Source organism: Ambystoma mexicanum, chromosome 6p (assembly GCF_040938575.1).
Source record: "Ambystoma mexicanum isolate Mex_15411 chromosome 6p, UKY_AmexF1_1, whole genome shotgun sequence".
Classification (NCBI taxonomy): domain Eukaryota; kingdom Metazoa; phylum Chordata; class Amphibia; order Caudata; family Ambystomatidae; genus Ambystoma; species Ambystoma mexicanum.
The window spans coordinates 1,089,926,522-1,089,948,936 of record NC_090935.1 but is presented as its reverse complement, the minus strand read 5'-3'; the positions used below and the strand labels follow the sequence as shown (position 1 = coordinate 1,089,948,936).

The 22,415-nt window shown below is 45.3% G+C and overlaps 1 protein-coding gene across 2 annotated transcripts in view; it reads right to left on the bottom strand.

Moving 5' to 3' along the window:
• SLC35D2 (solute carrier family 35 member D2) overlaps positions 1–22,415 on the bottom strand; it is a 464,130-nt gene that overhangs the window by 281,915 nt on the left and 159,800 nt on the right. The window lies entirely within an intron of this gene.

Genomic DNA, 22,415 nt, shown 5'->3' with positions numbered 1-22,415 from the left:
ATGTTGGCGAAAGTGTGGCGCACAAGGCACATATTTCCACATGTGGTGGGACTGTCCGCTTATTAACTCTTTTTGGGAGGAAATTGACATCATAATAGAGGCCATTACCCATATCAGACTTCCAATGAATCCTGAATTTATTCTTCTGGGCGCTCCAGTTCAAGAAATGTACCCTAAATCTGGGGGAATCACCAACCTAATAACACAGCTTCTCCTGGCTGCACGGATTACAGTAGCATGAAAGTGGAAGTATTCTGAAGGCCCTCTATTAACTCTATGGTGGATCAAGATATGGGATATCCTGGTGGCTGAGAAAGTTACCACAGCAAAAGGTGGCGTATTACACTAATTTATGAACATTTGGACCCCATTCTTGGACTATAACCGAGATTTTCCAGCATTAGCATATAAACCCAAACTTCTGAGACTGTGGGCATCATTACAAGTGTGCCGGTCCGGTAACAACAGTGCTGGTAAGCCTACCGGCACAGTTGTTACCGGACCGGCACACTACGAGTCTGCGGGCAGGTGCCGTCTCGCCCACCAGGGTCATGCCTGGCGGCATCACGGAACACGCCCGCAGACTTTCATGGAAGCACCAGCACCATTATTAACTGTGCCAGTTCTTCCGTTATCACCATTGAGGCCTATTGGACTCAAATGGGAATGGGGATTAATTTACCCGTGCCTGACTTCCCGGAACGCCGGGGTCGTAATCCCCTGATGATTCCGGCAAGCCAGGTGCTGGTAAATATTGCAAGTACAGCGGCAACATGCCGGCAGGGTTACCGCCGGACTTGTAATGATGCAGTGTATTTTCGGATTTCTTGAGACCGCCAGGCTCTCCCAAACAGTAACTGGGGGTATGAGGGAGGAGAGACTTCGGGAAATACAATGTTATGTTATATGCTACAAAAGTATTGCTTTCCATTGCACAAGCCTCACATCTGTAATGTTTTTCTATGTGTACAACCAAATAAATAGAGTTGTTAAAAAAATAAAAATAAAAATGACACCTTGGTCCGGTAGGAAATCATGGTGATGCCATGTAGAGGCTTCAGGTATGCATTAAAAAGCAAGGGAACCCAAATTCCAATGGGGAAACAAACCCTGGACTCGTGGGATCCTTGGCACATTCTGATAACTATATCACTCAAAAAAACTTTAATCCATATTTTGGTCTATAATCCATAATTATTGCGTGACTGCTGAGCCACTTCAACCAATCATGAGAGTAGGGTTGGGTAATCCAGAGTGTCAAAGGCTTCAGATAAATCCAGCAGCATGAGCATTCCATCCGCAACTGGCCCGGCTGCTGCTCAAAGGGCCCCACTCTGTAGGTTCTTCACTCAAACATTATATTACTGTTTCTCTGCATCAGAATCTTCTGTTCAGGATCTTCTGCTTCACCTCTGAAAGATTGTTTAATTCATCCATGACGGTAAAGCTCGCATCCTGAGATAGCTCATCTAGAACAAACTGTGTCCTTCTCTGCTGGCGAGGTCATCACTCACCTCTGCAGTCTCCCATCTGGAGGCTTAGTGAGTGCAGCTCTGGCACTGGATCTTTCCTCCAGTGAGTTCTCTGAACCTTTTTGGGGGTCTTCTTTATTTATTTTATTTCATTTGTTATACGCCCAGACCCTTAGGTATCACAGCGAGGTCACAGACATCTTGATAATGTTACAGACAACTTGAAATTACTTATACCAAATTACAGATGGCTTGATAATGTGCAAGGCAGGTTGGAAATATCTTGAGAAAGAGGCATCCACTAGAGACCATTACACAGTGAATGGAATTCAGTACAGTACATTGTGTGGATTAGTGGGATGATTCAAAGTTGGGCGCCTGCTGGGGGGGGGGGGGAGACTTCCTTGGTCAGAATTTGTTGAAAAGCCATGTTTTAAGGGATTTTTTTAATATGTTAATAGTTTCCTCTTTTTTGATTTCCAGTTGTAAGGAGTTCCAAAGGGTGGGGGCAAGGACTCTGAAGCTATTCCCTCCTGCTTTAGCACTTTTATGGCGCAGGATTGCTAGAAGTGCCATGTTGTTCGAAGTGCTCTACTGGTAGTTTTTTTTCTTTATGGTGTTGTTAAGGTAACTATAGGCTTTGCTAGTGCTACATTTGTAAGCTATGCATAGTGTTTTAAAGATAATTCTAGCTTTGATAGGCAGCCAATGATATTCTCTCCTAATGCTGAAAATGTGATTTGATTTCTTTATGCCTAACGCTGCTCGAAGTGCTCTGTTCTGCAGCAGATATAGTTTACTTATGTTGGTATTAGAGGTTCCTAGGAGGAGGACGTTACAGTAATCGAGCTTGGATAGTATCAGTGCTCTCGCTAGTGTTATGCAGTTGGTGGGAGTAAGGAATTGGTTGCTCAGCGAGATGAGTTTGGTTGTGTATGCCGTGGAAGATGAGAGGGCTGATATGTGTTTGCTCATGGCGAGGTTGGCATCTAGATAGACACAGAGGGTTTTAACATGCTTAATTACAAGTATTTGGGTGCTGTCAATATTGATATGTGTGTAGTCAGAGTGGAGAGAGCCAATTCTGGCTTGGGAGCCTACAATGAGAATCTCAGTCTTCTCATCATTCAGGCAGAGACTGTTCAGTGCCATCCAGTGCCATCCAGTTTTGGATGATAGAGTACATTTTGTTGATGGTCTGGGTGTCTTGGGCATAGTCCTCAGTGATGGTAATGAGGACCTGAGTGTAATCAGCGAAGTTGGTGTAGATGACACCGATGTCATCTAGGGGTGAGAATAGTAGTTTGAAGTAGGCGTTGTACAAGGTTGGAGAGAGGCATGATCCTTGGCGTACTCTGATGGGGACCGCTATGGGATCAGCTGCCTCTTTCCCAATGGCGACTCTGAATGTTCGATCTGCTAGGAACAAATTAATCCAGAGGGTGGCATCGGTAGAGAAGCTGAAGTCTTTTGTCAGTGTATCACAGAGTTTGTCATGGTCCACAAGGTCAAACGCTGCTGATAGGTCAAGCAACAGTAGGATGGCCATTTTTCCAGAGTCTCTGATGGAGTCTATTTGTATTTTGAGGTCAATGAGAGCAGTTTCAGTACTGTGGTTCGTCCTGTACCCCGATTGTCTAGCACCTAGGGGTCCATTCTGTTCAAGGTGTATATGAATTTGGTTACATGCAATTTTATCGATAATATTCAGAAGGAATGGGACCGTGGTTATGGGTCTGTAGTTGGTCGGTACTAAAGGGTAGAGTGTGGGCTTTTTTAGTAGTGGTTTTTTTGATGCTCGTCTGGACCAGATTGGAGCTGAAGGATGCATTTACGAAGTTGGTGATGATGGGGGTGAGAGTAGTGGCACAAAGTTTGACTAAATGAGCTGGGAAGGTGTCTCCTTTGCAGCTGGAAGGCTTTAGTTTAACTAGGGTATTAAGTACTGTTTCTAGGGTAACTGAAGAGAAATGGAAGGCCCCTGTATTACATGCTATGGTGCTGATGTTGGCTTCTGCCAAGGTAGGTTTTTCTGCTAGAATCTGCTAGAATGTTCCTTTTGGTGATAATTTTCTTTTGTAGAAGTTGGATTTTTGTGGCAAATGTGTCTTGAATGGTGGTGCACCATTCTTTGCTTGGTTGAACAGGATTGATGATTGGGATGGGGTTTTCCAGCTCCTTAAGTATGGAGAAGAGTTCTTTTGCATCTGAGGAAGCATTACAGATCCTAGTATTGATGTCATTAGCTTTATGTGCAATGGTGGCTGCTTTGTAGGCAGAGTTGAATGCATCAATTGTTTCCGGTGTTTGAGATTTGATGTAGCGATGCTCATGCGAGCGTTTGATGCGCCTAAGCGCTACTAGATCCTCATCAAGCCAAAAATATTTTTTTTTGTCCGCGAGTCTAGTTTTGGTGACACTAGGTGCTAGGGTGTCTATTGTGCTTGTGAGGCAGTTATGGTAGAAATCTGCCAGGGCGCAGGGGTTGTCATTAGTAATCATTTTGTCTGTAAGAGTATTCTTTAGGATAGGGTTAAGGGTTTCAGTTGAATGTTTGCGAGTATTTCTGGTTACATAGGCTTCCATAGTGGTGGATATTGCTGGCACAGGTTCAGTGCATGAGATAGAGAATGTAATGCTGTGGTGGTCTGTCCAGGGCAGGGGGGTGATCGTTTCTATGGATGCTGAGGTATTAAGGGATAATACCAGTCCAGTGTTCTACCTTTATTGTGGGTGGGCGCATTCACCAGATGTGTGAATAACATATCTTTAAGGGCATTATGTAATGGTTCTGCTTTATGGTCCTGGCTGTCGTTGAATACGATGTTAAGGTCGCCGAGGACGATACATTTGGTTTTGGGTTTAATCAGAGGTGTAAGTAATAAGGGTGTATCTATGTCTGGCTGAGAGTTTTTATTTGGTGCACTATATATCGCAACTAAGTTAATGGTAGTTTTATGATTAGTAGCAAGTTTTGTGAGTAGGATTTCGTATCCCTCAGGATTATCTATGGGGCATGCTCTTAGTTTGAGGTGGGTTTTTAGCAATAATGGCTACTCCCCCACCTATCGTTTTGGGTCTATCCGTTCTAAGGATGGTGTAGTTTAGAGAAATGGCGATGGCGAGCATAGGTCCGGAGGCTTGGTGGAGCCAGGTTTCAGTCACTATGAGTATGTCTAAATCATGATCAGTAATGTAGTCATGTATTTCTGGAACATGCGTTGATGAGCGCTAATTTAAGTTCTGTAATGGACTGAGTTGGTGATGCGGGTGCTGAGTGGGGGTTGCTGGCTTTGTTTAGAGTGTCTAGGTGCTTGCTGGTATTTGTGATGGTCTTTTCTAGTGAATCGGGTGGGGAGTCCACTGTCGGAGTCATGGGTGTTGACAACCAATGGGAGGTGGTATGGACACCAGGGCGTTTACTGGTACGTGACCTGAGCCTTTGATTTCTGATGGTGATCTGAGTTGGGCTCAGTTTGTGTTGTTCTAGATTGGTGTGGTCCGTATTAAGATGGGATGAGGTAGGTTGCGTCCGTGATCTAAGTCGGTCACTTCTCACTGCGCCTATAATAGGGTAGAAGTTCTTTGTTGACTTGTAGATTTTGGTGGGAGTTCGTAGGCTGTAGGATGTTCTAAGTTTTTGGCTAGTACTCAGTTGCGTTAAGGGATTAAACTGTACATGGTCAGCGTGGAAGGGCTTTGTGTTTGGGAGGAATGGGGTGGGACAGGGCATGGGATAGTGTCTAGGGCATGCTGGTCTACTGAGACCGTCTAGATGGGCGGAGAAGTGCGATCCGGTGCAGAGCAGATCCGCAGGTACGATGCCGAATGGAAACATAATGAGGGTATACCAGGTTAGCATGTCAAGTTGTTGGTTGTAGAAAGGGGCTGAGATGACAGTCTCTTGCTGAAGCATCCGATTTGAATTAGGGAATGTAGGTGATAATAGTAGAGGGTGGCCGCGATATCTGGGGTCTCTTAGTGCATATTTTATGTGTGTTACACAATTGATACAGATAAAAATCCTTGCATAATCAGATGCAGTCCTGCTGCTTGGCTATATAGTGACAGAGTTAGAGGTAGACTGTGTGAGATACAATTGTTTGGTTATTTATTTATTTATTTATTTATTCAGATTTATTTAAAGCGCACGTCAGCCCGGGGGCATCATGGCGCTGTTACATGAAGACATACATAATCTGGTTACCGTGGTTACAAAGCAATTTTCATTACAAGACACATTTCGTATCAGACACATTTCGTATCAGACGTGTGCGAGCTGGTGTGGGTGAAGGAAGGATGGAGTTAGTTGAATAGAGTGGTTTTGAGAGATTTGCGAAAGGAATACAGAGAAGGTTCTGCTCTGAGTGAGTTAGGGAGGGCATTCCAGAGCTTAGGGGCTATGTGTGGGAAGCCAATGCCGCCGGCTTTGGCTCTTTTTACAGTGGGTACTCAGAGTTGGTTGGCGTGATGGCTTCTTCTGGGACGGACGGAAGAGTTCTTAGTTATAGTTTCAGATAGGTAGGGGGGTGCTGTGTGATAGATGCACTTATGTGTGAGAGTGAGGATTTTAAAGTTGATTCTTTCCTTGACTGGGAGCCAGTGGACAAGTCTTCTGGCCTGTGAAATATGGTCAGTTTTGGGGATGTGTAGTGCAGCGCGGAGGGCATTGTTTTGCACTATTTGGAGCCTGCTTAGGTTTTTTGACGATGTGCCTGCCAGGAGGGCGTTGCAGTAGTCCAATCTGGCTCCTATAGTAGCTCTGGCTATGGAGAGGCAGTTGGGCGTGGTGAGGTAGGGTTTTATGGCGTAAATGATTTTGGTGGTCAGAGCAGAAGCTGAGGCGATGGCGCTGGTTTGTCTAGTCATTGAGAGTGTGGCGTCAATGTAGACTCCTAAGGTCTTGACGGCAGAGGAGACAGGTATGCTAATACTGTCGATGATCATGTGAGAATAATTGGGGCTGAGTTTGGTTAGTGTTTCGTTGGGGGCTAGGATGATGATTTCGGTTTTGTCTCCGTTTAGGCAGAGACCATTGATAGCCATCCAGGTTTGGATAGTCGAGTAGATTTTGAGGAGGGCTTCTTAGTCTAAGTCGTAGTCTCCGGAGAGGGGGAGGAGAACTTGCGTGTCATCTGCGTAGTTTGCGTACGCTATGTTGAGGGAGTCCAGTAAGTCAAAGAGGGGTTTGGTGAATAGGTTGTAAAGGGTCGGTGCAGTGCAGGACCCTTGTGGGACTCCACAATTTATAGTGGTGGGGGGGGGGCGCTGTCCTGGTCAGAGTACACTTTCATGGCCCTACCTTCAAGGAAGGATGTGATCCAAGTGGTAGCCTTGTGAGAGAAGTGTGCAGCATTGAAGAGGTGAGATGTGAGAATGCTGTGGTCGACCAGGCCAAATGCTGCAGAGAGGTCGAGCAGAAGGAGAGGAGCAGGTTTGCCTGTGTCCATTATTTTGGTAATTTCATTTTTTAAATCTAGAAGTGCCGTTTCAGTCCCATGGCCTTTGCGGAAACCTGATTGTCTTTTGCCTAGGATGGTGTTGGTTTCAAGGTAGTGTTGGATTTGATTGTGTGCGGTTTTGTCTAGGATTTTGAGGAGAAAGGGGACGGTGGTGATGGGGCGATAGTTGTTAGGGGAGGAAGGATCGATAGAGGGTTCTTTCAGGAGCGGGCGGTACCCAGGCTTCTTTTAGGCATTGTGGTACAGTTCCAGATGCAAAGGAGGCATTGATGAAAGCCGTAATGATGGGGGTGAGGGATTCTGAGCACTCTTTAATTAATGAGGGTGGGCAGATATCCCCTTTGCAGGTGGAAGGTTTGATTTTTTTGAGGAGGTCCTTGAGGAGACTTCTCTAAAAGCAAAAAGGGGTGTTTGTGAGAGAGAGTTGTTGGTGGAAGGTGTGGGCGAGCAGGTGGGGGTGTTGAGAGCTTTGCGTTGTGAGGCTATTTTGTCTTGGAGTGTTTTAACTTTATTGAGGAGGGCAGCCTGGATGCCTGTGCACCAGGCTTCATCCTTGATGATTTCATCTGGGCCGGAGGCAGGTGTGGTGAGTTCTTTGAATATGGAGAATATTTCTCTTGATTTGGAGCTGGCATTAGTAATTCTCTGGTTGTAGGATTCGGATTTAGCTTGGAATATGGCTTTTTTGTAGGTCAAAGAGATCTCTTTAAAATCTTTAAGCGAGGATTGGTTAGGCGCTGCTTGCCATCTGGATAGGGCTTTGCCTTTCTCGGTGCGAAGGTCAGATAGTTCTTCAGTGAACCAAGAGTTGCAGTGCATTGATTTTTTCCCTTTTTTTCTTCTAGGGGGGCAATGAGATCGATGGCTTAAGTGAGTGTGCTGGAGTAGATGTTGGCTAGAGAGGTAGGGTCATGGATGAATGGAGGCTTGAGTTCAGGGATATCGAGGAGGGGGGCGAGGTTGGAAGCAGTGAGTTTTTTGGAACTTCTTACTTTAGCGGGTGGGGCATGAGTAAAGGTTTTATGAGTGGGCGTGGTAGGAATGGAGAATTGAATGAGGTAATGGTCCGTCCTTGGGAGGGCCGAGATGGAGGTAATTGCAGATGAGCAGTTGTGATCAGCTAGCCAGTCAATGGATCTGCCTTTGTTATGAGTGGGGGCAGTAATTTTGTGTTCAAACCCCATGTTTGATAGTTCTTTGGCTAAATTTGCGGCTGCTTTGTCCTTTGGGTCAGCTAAACCAAGGTTAATGTCCCCTAGAAGGATGCTTTTCGTGGTGCTTTTGAGGTTGTTGCCTATGTTTTGGAGGAGTTGCTTTTGGTAGTCAAAGGGTGATCCTGGTGGTCTGTAGGTGATAAAGAAGTTTATGGTGCAGTTAGGTGAGAGGGCTAGTTTAACAGTGAGGAGATCAGCGTTGTTGTCCCATTGTTGATTACACATTCTTATGGAGAGGGTGTCTTTAAAGATGAGTGCGACGCCGCCGCCACCACCTTTGGAGTTTTTGTGGTCCTGTCTGAGAATGGTATAGTTTTGAGGGAGAGCGAGGTGGATGGATGGACTGGAAGCTTCATGGAGCCAGGTTTCGGATATGGCAAGTAGGTCAAGATTGTGGGTGGTGATAAGGTCATTGATTTCAATGGCATGGGCATGGACAGAGCGCGCATTGATGAGAGCGCATCTTAAGTCTGGTTGTAGAGTGTGTGTGTTGGCGTTGGTGGTGTTGGGGGTGGCCGGTCCGTATTTGGGTGTGTGAGGCTGGGGCGTGATAGATGCAGCATGATGGGTGCTAGGGTAGTGAGCGTGGTCAGAGAGGTAAGTCTGGGTGGCTGATGTATGTGTGCGAGAGCTGAGTCTGTTGTTCCTAAGGAGTGTGGAGTGGTGCGGAGAGTTAGGAGGTGTTTGGTGCGTGTTCTTAGTCTACAGAGCCTGAGGTGGAGTGGGTGATGTCCGATCGGATTGGTGTGGGTTGAGTGTGGAATGGAGTGCAGACGACGCTGTGGTGTGTATGAGGTCAGATGGTGGGGTAAGGCATGGGTGGGCATACTGGTCTGGGTGCGCATGCGGCATGCTGCAGATGGCCAGAAAGGAGAGGGATGTGAAGAAGATGGATAAAGAGGAAGGGATGTGTGTAGGCGCTTTGGGGTGTGTGCCAAGGGGCTGCATTTGTAGACAAGAGATGTACAGCTAGGTGGGCAATAACACTGTTGGTAAGGGTGGGAAGTTAACACAGTAGATCAGGGCTGCTAGGGCAGGAAATAAGACAATTGAGCAGGGCCGCTAGGGGCATACAGTAACACAATTGACCAGGGCCGCTAGGGGCAGGCAGTACAGGGCCGCTAGTGCAGGGCCGCTAGGGCAGGGCTGCTAGGGCAGGCAGTTAACGCAGTAGATCAAGGCCGCTAGGGGCAGGCAATAACACAATTGAGCATACATACACTGAATACGAGTAACAACAACATGTGCAGGAAGTAGCAGTCATTTAGGGCTGGTGTGAGGATGGTATTCGAGTCCTGTGAAACTGTAGTCAAACTATAGACCTTGATGATTACTGTGGCGAGATGGTTGATGATTCAACCCTGAGTAGTACTACACAAATTCACAGTATTTAGGCGAGAGATGCAGGCAATACTACTGTCCAGTTCCGTATTTTACTCAGAGTTGTGCAGGCTCGTCATCAAAATGTATAATGGGGTTAGGTATCAGGAAGATGGAAATACAGCTCATCGCGGCCAATCCGCGGAGAGCCGCAGACAGGCCCTTACTTTCACGGCCCTTGATCGTAACAGCTGGCTTCCGCCTCCGGTCAGGGGTTCAGGTGTAAATACTGGAGCGCGGCGGTCAAATGATCAGAGACATTGATTACGAACTACCATCAGCGCTCTGTGTGAAGGCACTTTACTTACCTCTATGTGGTAACATTGTAGCACTGTTGCCTATGAGCCCTGTTGTGGGTCAGAAGAAGGAGTCAGACACATGTTGGACATTGCTTCTGTATTTTATTTTAAATAATAAAGAAAAGGTCTAGGTTTCCCTATTAATGCAGGGATGTTCCTTATCTAACCAACCTAACTAAGGTGCTCATCTGTCATCAAGAAGTCCAAATCAAAAATGTCCTTGGTCCTAATTCTAACCTAACTGATCCTACGACTAATACTAATAACTAAAGAATGTCTGTCTCCTGGCTAGCTACTTGCCTTTGGCTGTTTGTCTCAAGGCTTTACTTCAGGGATCTCTTAATATATATATATATATATATATATATATATATATATATATATATATATATATATATATATATATATATATTCAGATATTAAATTGTCATTTTTTAGAAACAAGTTCATTATAATGATCTCTTCTGGTTCTCCAGTCTTATTCATGGGCTCCTGCAGCTCCATCCAACTGCTTATGGGTCTGGTGCTCCAGACGGTGCAATGCTTACCAGTGTTATCAGAACTTTGCTTAAAAGTTTTCTTAAAATAGTCTCTTATAGTCCTTCTTCTGAGGTGGAGTATTTAACTCTTTCCACTCTACCCTTCTGGGGTTTGTTATATCTTTATCATGGATGAGGCACCACCACTACTGGGGTCCCTCTACTCCGCTCTTTCTCTGAGCCCTTGGCGATCAGTATTTTCTGTGCTTTCATCAATTGTTTTCTTAAGATTGTCTTTTACAGTCCTTCCTCTGACTCTGCGTATTTCACTCTCTTTTCACTGAACCCTTCTGGAGTTTTCTATATCTTTACCAAGGGTGAGGCACCACCACTCCTGGGGCCTCTCTACTAGGCTCTTTCTGAGCGTCTTAGCGCAATATGTAATCTTGACTCACTGTACTTTTCTAAGTTTCTCATTAAGGAATTCCCACACTCTTCAACAGTTAACTTTGGTAGCTTCTTCCATCCTTCATAGGATACTCTTGACGCTTTCTCAAAGACTCATGCTTAATACCTCCACTCACTTTCCTTGGTTTCTCGTGATATATGTACCTATGCTTTTTCAATGTCCCAACATCAGTATCACAGTTTTCACAACTTCCTTCACTTAAGGTAAATTCACCCTGGAGCATCCACCTTCTCCATTCCAGCCCAGTACCTTTGTTCGTCGTGGGTAGCGTTTCAGGGTTTGAGTTTGTACAGGTCAGCTTGTTCAGTTCCTCATCTCCCTGTCCCGGGCTTCGCAACAGCCCTGCTCTATGCGTCGCTGTTGGCTGCCATGCTCTGCAAATGCCTGCTGACAGGAGTTTTTAGGTCTCCCGCTTTCACTGGTGTTACTGTTTTTGGATGGGCTGCAGGCCCACAATGGTGCTTCCGTGGTCACGCCACCATGTCGGACGGTCCTCCACGCTTTCTCCTGACAGCAGCTTTTCAGCTGTTCGGGTTGCCGGGTCTCAGGCATCTGACTCTGGTGTTCTCATCTTTTTGGATTGCTGCAGCAATCTGAGAAGTAGAGAAAAGCAATCTGTGGATTGCCCAAGCCACTCTGCTCTGCCCTTCCAAGGAGTACCTACATCAGAGGCTATCCCCTGCGTATGGCTTTCGCTCCTCTTCTCCGATCCACTCATCTTTCTTACATGCAGGATCACTCTTAAAATGATATCCCCTTTGCCTTCAGGCATCATGGTTGATCATGCATAACAAAAAGAGGGCATATTATTAATTACTGGACGCAGTCCCATATATGCAGATACAGTGGCTTGCATAGGGAGTTCCTTATGAGAATGAGAGCCCTTTCCCCTAAGGGGGAATCACTCCCAGTGAGCTCTCACTTGCCTAGACCCCTAGAGGGGGGGGTCCTGTGGAGTGGGCTCACCTCCCTAGCCTCAAAGGGTGCGGCACCCCCATGGGGACAAAGGGGTGAATACTCTTGATTTGTCACAGCCCATTGACTAAACCTTGGAACTTGGTGGGTAAATGTGTTTCTAAGGCCTTTTATGAAAAGACCACTTGGACTTCTGGGAACTATTTTGAACATCCCATGGTCCTGTGAGACGACTTTCTATATATTTATCCATATTCTGCAAAGTTATTTGAAATGTGTAATTACCTGTATATTTTGCAGTTAAATCCTTTCACCAACTTTAATGTATGAAGAATATTTTGTTACAGATATATTATGTGGTTCTTCCCTAATCGGGTGATGAGCAAAAGTATTTACTGTACCTTTAAACTAGTTCACTCTTTTTGAAGGGTTGCCTTCACTACTCATGCCATTCTATCAGTTGGAAAGCCAGGAATTCATAAGTTAAACACCCTGTAAACTAGGTAGAGTAATACAGCTGTGTCTAAAAAACAGAGCCTAATAGAAATCTCTCTAACAGGATTGTTGTCCTTTTTTTGTTAGTAGTGTCAGGTTTAAAGTCATGTTTAAAGTCCTAGACTGTGATGTGCAAGACCTGCTCTTGCTTGCCCTTCTGATTTATCATCATCCTTTTTCTTTCTCCACTGTGGCCTCATCCAAGGCCTCACTTGCAATGTAACATGTAACATGCCCCTGAGGGTGCCCACAACTCCCAGGGCAGGGTACCTCAATGGTGCCCTTTAGACCATTTCCCTGAGCAGGAAGCCCTGTTCAACTTCAGTAAACCTCAATGGGGAGTGCATTTTTAGAAGGCAGTATGCCGAGGCAGCCTTTTGCCTATTCAGGGAACAAAGGCTTGCTCCCTGAAGGCCACTTTAAAATGCATATTCGGATTTGGAAGCCAAGTGAGTGTCCACAATGAGGATGTCCTTATCCTGTAAGCAAGTGAACAAATTCATAGCCATGTAAAGTCATGGCCTTTCTGAGATTCCAGAATGGGAGCTTAGAGTAGCCAGGGTCGGATTGGTCCATTGGCCACTTGGCCTGTGGCCGGGCCGAAATCATGATGAGGCATATGAGGCCCTGGGGGCCAGTTCCTCAAGCCCACGCCTGGGCTGGACGTAAGATACATTGAGATCTTACATTGCAGCCCGTCGCAGATGCAGAGAAAGGTAACACCAAAGTGTTACCTTTCTTTGATGAATGCGGCGGGCCGGTGGCCAACCGTGCTCAGAGTGCCTGCTGCAGGCAGTCCCTGAGCCAACTGCCGCAACACCATGGCGCCAGCAGTGTTACAATTTTACAAAACACTGGGAGCGGCAGGGCTGGGCGGGGCCGGGGTGCCACACTGGGAGCGGCTGGGCGGGGCCGGGGGTGCCTCAGCACGGCCTGCTCCCAGTGAATTGCATTGGTAACATGACAGAGATGTCCCAGGCTGGCGGGGCGTGTGCATTTGCAAGTTGTTGCAAATTGCTTCGCACCGCCATCGCCCGCTCCCTGCCTCCGGAGCTGAGTGGACACCCACTGCCTTGAAGGGGCAACTGCGACCGTGAATGGTAAGCCAAGCTTTCCTAAAGTGTATTTAGTTTGCGTCCGGTGATACACTTTGACTCTGATGGTATTACTTTAGCTGCTTGAAATTCTGGGAATTGTGCATAGTGCTTGTTGTATTTGTATCATTCAGATATATTTGCCACTATTGGGAATTCTATGCAGCCATAGGTACTCTGTACTTGTGTTACCAAGACATGGAGCTTTAATTTTGCATGCACCAGTTGTACCATTTCATGAACTAGGGCCAAAACTCCTCCCTTGCCTTGGCTGTTTCCTGTCCATCATTGTAGACATGTTTGCTTCAGGATCATTCCTGATTGACTGGTATTGTAATGGCAACTTGAAGGGAAGACAACGTGATCCTAGATGGGGTAGGAAATCGAACAGTAAAAATATATGAGCTCCATCGAAACCACACAGGTGTTATGGCAAATACTAACGTGCACCTTCTAGCTCTTAAAGATAAAAAAAGAACACTGAAAGTAAAGAAAAATTAAACATGTCTGGTGCTGAAATGGTGCTTTATTGCTAAAAGCTTTCCTTTTGGAGGTGCGGCATGCTTGTTGGTGTAATCTTTTATTGCCAGGCCAAGGGGACATTTAAACGTGCAGCCTTCTTTCTAAGCAATTCTCTGCATACAGTGAGAGTAAGTGCGTGGGGCTTGCTTGCCACGAGGCAAGTGTGGCTGGGGGTGGCAGGTGTTACAAGCACATGACTGCGGGAAATTGAATGAAAGCACATCTCATCACATTCAGCAAAATAAACCCTTACTGGCGGCATCATATCGAGTACATGTTTGGCTGAAATGATATTACAAGTACACGAGGGGATGCTATCATGCACGGCAGCTCATGTACCTCGCACTTCTGTGCACCTTTAATATTGTGAGTGTACTGATTCTAGCCGTAAACTCTTGGGGAAAGTTGTTGCATTTGGGAATTTTAACAGATGAAAGTTATAGAGGAGGTTGAATGATAGCGGCATCAGTGGAATCAGGGATTGTTATTTTGTGAGTTGTGTTGTAATGTAATTTTGGTACTTTCCGGTGTCAGCATTTGGCTGTACTGCTTATTAAATGCAACCCTATTTTAATTTCTGGTGGCAACGAGTAGACATGCCTTGAGTCTGGTTCTGCAAAATAAGTATTTAGCTATGTGAGGATGTTGTTTTTTTGAAAAAAATAAAAATAAAAAAAAGAACAAAAGGAATGTTATCACTTTCTCAAGCGTTTGATGCGATTCACTGATGATGGTTTGAGGGCCACTTTTTTGAGGTGAGGGGTGGGCCACTGTTTTCAGGCGAGGGGTGGGCCACTTTTTTTGGGTGTCCGGGCCTATTTCCTGTTCCAGTCCGACCCTGAGAGTAGCCATGACTCAATCTGGTCAGATAGATATGTTTGCTTGGTGCCGTGTTCCTGATTGCAAGCTTGGTGTGCAAGCAGTTACCAAGAATGCTATAAAAATAGCAGTTCCTGCACCATTCCTTTTGTCAGTCATCCCAAGGCTGATGAAGAGGAACACTCCTGAGGAAGACTGAAGCTCTGATGTGGCATCTCTAATCTGCAGCAGATGGCAAAGTACTGCTGTGTTCTGTGAAATGTAGATTTTGTCACACAGCCAGAGGGCCCCACATGATCGATGAGGTTTCCCCACAGGCCGTTTTCACAGAAGCCCTGTTTTCCGAGCCTGGTTTTGGAAATATGGGGAAACATAATTTTCTTTGCGTGCCCCTCCCTACCTATGCGGGGGACACCCCGGTACCCGCCATTCTTTCCACTTTTCTGCACCTCACCCATTATCCTCTGTTCCTCTGAAACACACTCCGTCTGCTCACCCACCCCGGCCCGCCGTTCCGTTCCCCCATCCTGCATCCACTTCCCCCTATCACTCACAAACACACACATACACACATAACTAACCCCGGTTAACTTCTTACCTTGCACGCCCATCTTCCACCACTCCCTGGTTCCTGCCTAGTATATGCACAGTAAGTGCCTATGCTGTTTCCGGACAAGCCACTGTTTGGTGAATTGGGACCGTTGCGGAAATATTTACAATGAAAGTGACATTAACCAGTGCTACCTTGCCTTGCCTCAGTGGTACGCTCATCTTGGGTTTGAAACACCAAATCTCCTGAAAGGACTGGCAATGGGTAGGATGTGCAACGGATATCTGCATCCCATGCTGGGACCCCAAGGAGGCCCACGCTAGCCTGCTGACAAACCTCGGGGCCACTGTTGCACAGCTTAGCCACTGAGACTGCTCTATCAGCCACCCGGGTAGCTGCCCAGTACCCTGGCATCATGTTCCTTCTTGCAACGCCACTGATTTCATGAGTGTATTTTCGGTGAATTGAACTACAATTGGATTTGTTTTTTCTGTTTTTGTTTTAAAAATACAGTTTTGTTTAATTTTTTGCATGAAATAATTGGATTTGTTTTTTCTGTTTTTGTTTTAAAAATACAGTTTTGTTTAATTTTTTACATGAAATATATTTCAGTAACAAATGTGGGGGGGTGGTAAGATGACATTTAGACCACTGGAGCCTACAGGATGATGGTGAACATATGAGTCCTCTAACTGTAGTCCATGTTTTAGCCCAAAGCATTTCTACCACAGGTGAAAGAGGAATGCTCTCATTTGCACCAACATCCCTGATCATTCTACACCGATCTGCTGTTTTTCTCCTGAAATCGCCACATCATCTATGGTTTCTTCCATGATGTAGCACACTCAGTCTTCCACAAGTGGGCGTGTCCTGCAAAGATCTCCTCGTGTCTTAGGAGGAGACTGCATTTAACCCAAATATGCTTCATTGATGGGGAAATTGATTGGGCTGACAGGTGGACACCCTTCTTCAGTGGCAGGAAAAGGTTCTATGCACATTTCCTCCTTTTCACATGGGGGGTGCTCTAGTTCCATATGAGTTGCCAATTATACTTCAGTTCACCCGCACAGACCAGACCGATCATTGTCTACTGCATATGGACGCAATGGCACAATTTGTCATGTCTTCTAAGTGTAATACATTGATAGTATCAGGACCGTTGTGTGCACTATTATACAATTTTACCATGCTTTATCAAAATATCAAAATCACACAATTTAGTATGTTTTGCTATAATAGCTCATATAGTATAATATGCATTTCAAAATTATCTAGTATCTTGAACCAGTTAAATCTGGCATAATTCAGAACGGCACTAAAATACTGGTTACCCTGTTTAGATGGTTCCATAGGATCCACGATGTCCATTGCGATATGTGAAAATGGGACCTCAGGAATGGGGAGCGGTTGCACGGGGCCATAGGGACGCGGTGCTGGGAGGTTTTCTGGTGTATCTCACACTGCGCTATATTGCTTTTCAAGTGGTTGCGAATTTCTGATCAGGTAAACCTTGATAAAACATGCTCTTTGGTTATAGAGACTTCTTGGTGTCCATTGGGGAGATGGGAGTGGGCCATTTCCAATACTCCTTTTTGAGAAGGAGTTGTAACCAGGATTTGATCACACACCCTATTATCCCATTTTGGATTCACCTTAACCCCCATACAGCAAGCCACATTTTCTTCGAAATGCAGTCCTTGATGATCTTTCCCAGCTGCCTCTGAGATTACCTGCTTGTAGGGATTATTGCGCTGGGTACCTGCAAACCGGGATGAGGGTCTATTTTAAATGTGCTGTGTCTCATCCTGTGAGGAGGGGTAGTCTACATCCTTTTCGAAAGGACCAAGAGGTTCCTAGTTGATCTCAAATTTCCCTGTCCTTTTCAGTAGTTCACAGTGTCCACTCCCTTGGGTTGAGCTAATCGGATAACCTCACATCACATTGATAGACATTTCAGAAGTATGTTGCTTACCTGTAAGTCCTGTGCTCCAGCATTGGTATCTTTCATGAATTAACATGCTTCAAATATTCCCCTTCGTCAGGCTCGAAATCTTTGGTAACCTTATTATTACATTTCCTCTATAAAAAATGTTTTCTTCATTTTAGTAGCCCATCAGTGTCCTTTTGTGTGCATTCAGCCCCAACAAATGGGACGTTGAGTATCAGGCTCCACCCAGGAGATACTTGTCAGATTCTAAACCCAGAGTGGTTACTTGTATATTAGCTTTACGCAGGTGGGCGGATGCAAATCCATGAAAGATACCAATGCTGGAGAACAGGAGTTACCCCTCCTCCAGCATTGGATCTTTCATGGATTCATATGCTTTTAATATAATAAAGAGCAGTAGCAAACATTAACAGGAGGAGCAGGGGAGAAAAGACTCCACTCTACAGAGAAAGTAGAGCCTACTCCTGGAATCATCACCTTACTGAAACAGGCGCTGTAGTACTGCTCTTCCCACTCTTGCTTCACTGTGGATCTGGCCTTCCAGACAGTAGTGCTTGACAAAGGTGTGTGTGGTGCCCAGGCAGCTGCCCTGCAAATGTCCAACAGTGGGATGCCTGCACATAAGGCAGCAGAAGCACCCATTGCTCTTGTTGAATGGGATTTTACCGCCCCCTGTGTGGTTTCTTTGCACCTGTATGAGCCTTTGTAATAGTTGCCATTATCCATCTGGTGTTACCTTGTTTGAAAATGGCCCTTTCCTCAGTGGGAAGACCAAATGCTACTAGCAGCTACGATGACCTCCTGGGAGATTTAGTTCTGTCAATATAAAACTTGATGTCCCTGCAAATGTCTAATGTGTGCAGTGCATTTTCTGCTGGTGTTGAAGGGTTAGAGAAGTACGCCAGCAGGACTACGTCTGAATGCATATGGAACTCAGTGGGACTTTTTGGAATAAAGTGCAGGTTAGTTCTTAATAAGTCTTTGGGGGTCATTAGAGGTTTGCCGGTATCCAGCCAGTAATTCGGATGGAATACCGGCAAACCGTATTTCCGTTCCCGCCGCCTGATATCCCGGAATGTTACAGGTGGTGGAAATGCCATTAAATCGCCATTCAATGGAGTCCAGGAGGACTCCATGGGTGGAATTGCCAGTCTTGCCAGCACTGGTAATACTAGTGCTGGTAATACCAGCTGTTTTTCGCTGGTGGGGCCTGATTTACCCCCAGCTCTTGGCTGGAGTAAATCAGGTAGCCCCAACCGGCAAACTTGTAGTTTGGCAGTGTGGAAAAGGTGGCAGTCATGGAATTACTGCCCCTTTTTTTCTCGCACCGCCAAACTTACATTGAAGCCGAAATTTGTCTTTAGTGAAACCCAGGTATGGTTCCTTCACAGAAAGTGCTTGTATCTCTGATGTTCTCCTGAACAATGTGATCGCTAATAGGAACAGCGTCTTCCAGGATACCTGTCAGATCTGGACGGTGCCCATAGGCTCAAACAGGAGTCTTATAAGGGCAGCCAACACCATGTTACAGCTCCATTGGGGCGCTAGCTTTGCTTTGGGTGGATATGAATGAAACAGTCCCTTCATAACGTGTTTAACTACTGTCGTGCTGTACAGTGGCGGTCTGTCTTTGCTCTGGGTGTATCAAGAAATTACAGCTAGGTTCACCTTTACAGATGATTATGAAAGGCCTTCCTTCACCAGCTTCAGTAAGTATGGCAGTAGATGCTGCAGTACAATTCCTACTGGATTCTGGTTTTCTTCTGCACACCAAGCGTAGAAAGGTTTCCACTTGTACTTGTAGGATTTATTTGTAGCTGTGGCTCTGGCCGCATTCAGGATGTCTCTGCATTCATGCGGCATAGGCACATGGCCAAATTCTATGTGATCAGGAGCCGCGTACTGAGGTTCCGCTCTGATGACGTCTGCCAGCGTTACCATTTTGAATTTTTGTTTCCTTATTGATTTGTTGAGAACTCAAAGGTCTAAAATGGGAATAAGTTCCCTTCCCCTTTTCTTTTATTGCTACCCTCTGAAATGCTTGTGTCATGAGCATTTTGCAGACTTCTTGTCTGAGGATACTGAGATGTGCCTGCGGATGCTCCCCTGGTGCGGATAGAGGCAGTGTCTCTTTGAAGTCTAGGGTATGGTCTTTTCGTATAATGTCCAAGACCCATTTGTCGAAGGTACTGTTTCCCAATGATGGTGGTAGTGTCTTATCTCACCCAGAGCCATAACTACTATATTGATGATACAGAGAAAGATATTAGAAGTCCTGGTAGACAAAAGACACCAGGCGAGTAAAGCATATGAGAAGTCTTGGTAGACCAAAGACACCAAGCGATTGAAGTGTATGATAAATCCTGACGAGGAAGACAGCAAGCAATTGATATACATATAAAAAGTCCTGTCAGCGTAGTATACCAGGCACGTGAAACTCAGAAGTGAGGACCTGGCAGGTCAGTACACAAGGCAACTGGCATTGTATTAAGAATCCTGGCAGGAGAGTACACCAGGCAGTTGGCATTGGATAAAGAAACCTGGCAGTGGAGTAAACCACCCAATTTGCAACGCCAAGAAATGTTAGAGGAAAGGTTGGTGTTTATTTATTCAACCCTGGAAAGTTGAATGTTAAAGAAAGACATTGCTATCCAGACCGAGGAGAAAGCAGTATTAAAGAAAGACTGTTAAAGACTTGGTTGCCTAAACAGGAATCTTGTGAGTCCAAAGTTACAAAAGTGACTATTCTTATAATTAAGAATCCAGGGGAAAGGATCCACCCTTTGGAACCAAAGGCTTCCGCCATGCAGAACATTTTTGTTGAATTATACTTTTTTCAGTTGTGAACACATTTTGGCTAATTGAAGATATTTTTCTTACACATTGTCATTTGTTTATAGTGGGAGGGTCAGGATAGGACGTTTTGGATACAAGGATGTATTTTCCGATATTGACATCCTGACGCAGACAGATCCTTGGTTTTGATTTATAGGCAGGGACCATTCACTTTAGCACAGGGCCAAAGAGGCATTTTCCCAACCCATTTTCTTTTAATAAATATCTTTGGTACAAACAGGTCAACCTTGTGTTCGGCTCTCATTTCTGACCCCTGACAACCAACACCATTTCGCTTCATGAGGAAATGGGTCTTCCTTAAATTGGCCACAAAGTCGCCATTAAGCCACTACTTTTTTGGTTTCGACTTTGGTCTACTCCATCGCTCATAATACTTAGTGAAGCCGTGGAAAATGTCCTAGCACAGAATGAAGTGAGTACTTGAAGAAGGGAGGCCACACCAATAAAATATGTAAGAAGTTTAATTTACGGAGCTCGCCGGTCGCCCTCCTCACTCCGAGCTCACTTTCGATTTCTTTTCAACTGTCGCTGTCCGCTGCGGTCACGCGACTCTCATTCGAAAGATAGCATGCGCGACAGCCGCAGGACAGCTAACCATTCTCTACACATCTTCCCCCTTAAACAGGGCAAATATATATATTCAATAATGCTCATAACAGTAATGTAAAAACTTAACAACACTTCCGAAAAGTTAATTAGAAAAATTTGTCTGAACTGGACAGAATAGAAAGTCAACAATAATGCACAGCTTGCACATGACCTGCGAAACCTCAGTGTCCAATTTCATAATGAACATCTTACACATGACGTGAGCAACTTCAGTGTCAAGATTCGTAATCCCTCATCCACACCGGCTTAGACCTAGCTCTATGTGGAGAATCTTCTTTGACCTTTGACCCTTGAAGGTCATCTTCTCTGACCTTCTCACCTGTATTTTCCATGTTCTCATCCGGTACCCCTCCTTTCATCTTCTCATTCAATTTAGGATTATCCTCCTTCACATTTCTCAACTGTTCCTCACATTTACTCCTTTCCCCATCACTCGCTCTCGCCAACCTTCCTTTCGACCAAACTTCACCACCTTCCAGAACTACCACATTACCTTTTACTGCACATATCTTCTTCGGACCCAGAAATCTACTTTCCACACACTTGTTAACTAGTCTAGGATTTTTGACATATACTTTTTCCCCAACCTTCCATTCACATTCTTTCACTCTCATCCTGTCATCAAACAGTTCCTTATTTCTTTCCTGACTCAATGCAATTAGTTTCATAATCTGATTCCGATCAACATTAACCACTTTGGCCATTCCTAGCCATCCTGGACAAAGCCTTGTCCCAGGCTCCCTTCCCTTCATCGAAACAAATGGAGATACTCCCGTCACAGAATGTGGCGTAGTGACATAATTCCATGTCAGCATCCTTAATACTTCCCTCCATGGTTGCCTCGATTTCATGGCCATCTGCAGGCCCCCCTTTTATGTACCTATTTATTCTTTCAACAAGCCCATTGGCTTTAGGATTATACAGAGCAGTCCTTGTGTGTTTTATACTGTATCCCGCAAGAAACTTTTTAATTGCCCCAGACACAAATTGCACCCCATTATCTGACACAATTTCAACCGGCACCCCCTCCTTAAGAAACACTCTTTCCAAGAATCCAATCAACTCCCTTGCCGTGACCTCTCTTACAGCTTCCCACTCAAACCATTTGGAATGAAAATCCACTACGACAAACACAAACTTCAAACCTTCTCCCAGACCCACTACAGGACCCATTATGTCCACTGCTAACTTGCTCCACGGCTGGTCCGGTACCACATTTGGAATCATCGGAGCCTCCCTCACCGCTCTGCATTTGTCACTCATTTGGCAAATTATACAATCCTTGACATAACTTTCCGCACACCTGTCAATTCCCGGCCACCAATAATTCTGCCTCAATTTCTTTTCATAGCCGCTTCTCCAGGATGCCCCTGATGAGCCAGTTCTACTAGTACCGACCTAAGGGACTGAGGAGGAACAATGCACCTCCCTCTCCTTAACCTATCCTCACATAGGTTTAACTCATTTTTTAGTTCCCACCAAGTATTGAATTTACAATCCAGGTTTTTTTTTTCTGGCCACCCCTTCACCGTCCAACTTTTGTCTAGCTTGAGATCATCATCAGAATTTTCTTCTTTTGCCCATTCCTCCTTACTGACTGCACTTTGTACTTCCGCTACTACTAACTCCTCCTCTGTCTCTTTGTCCTCCATAGGTTCACCCCTGATAGGTAGTCTGGAAAGGCAGTCTGCCACGACATTCCGCTTCCCTGGAAAGTAGCTCACATCAAAGTTAAAGTTTTGGAGCCCCAGACCCCACCTGCTTATTCTTGGAGAACTCATGGCCCATCTGCCACTCTCAAACATCTGAACCATGGGTTTGTGGTCCGACCT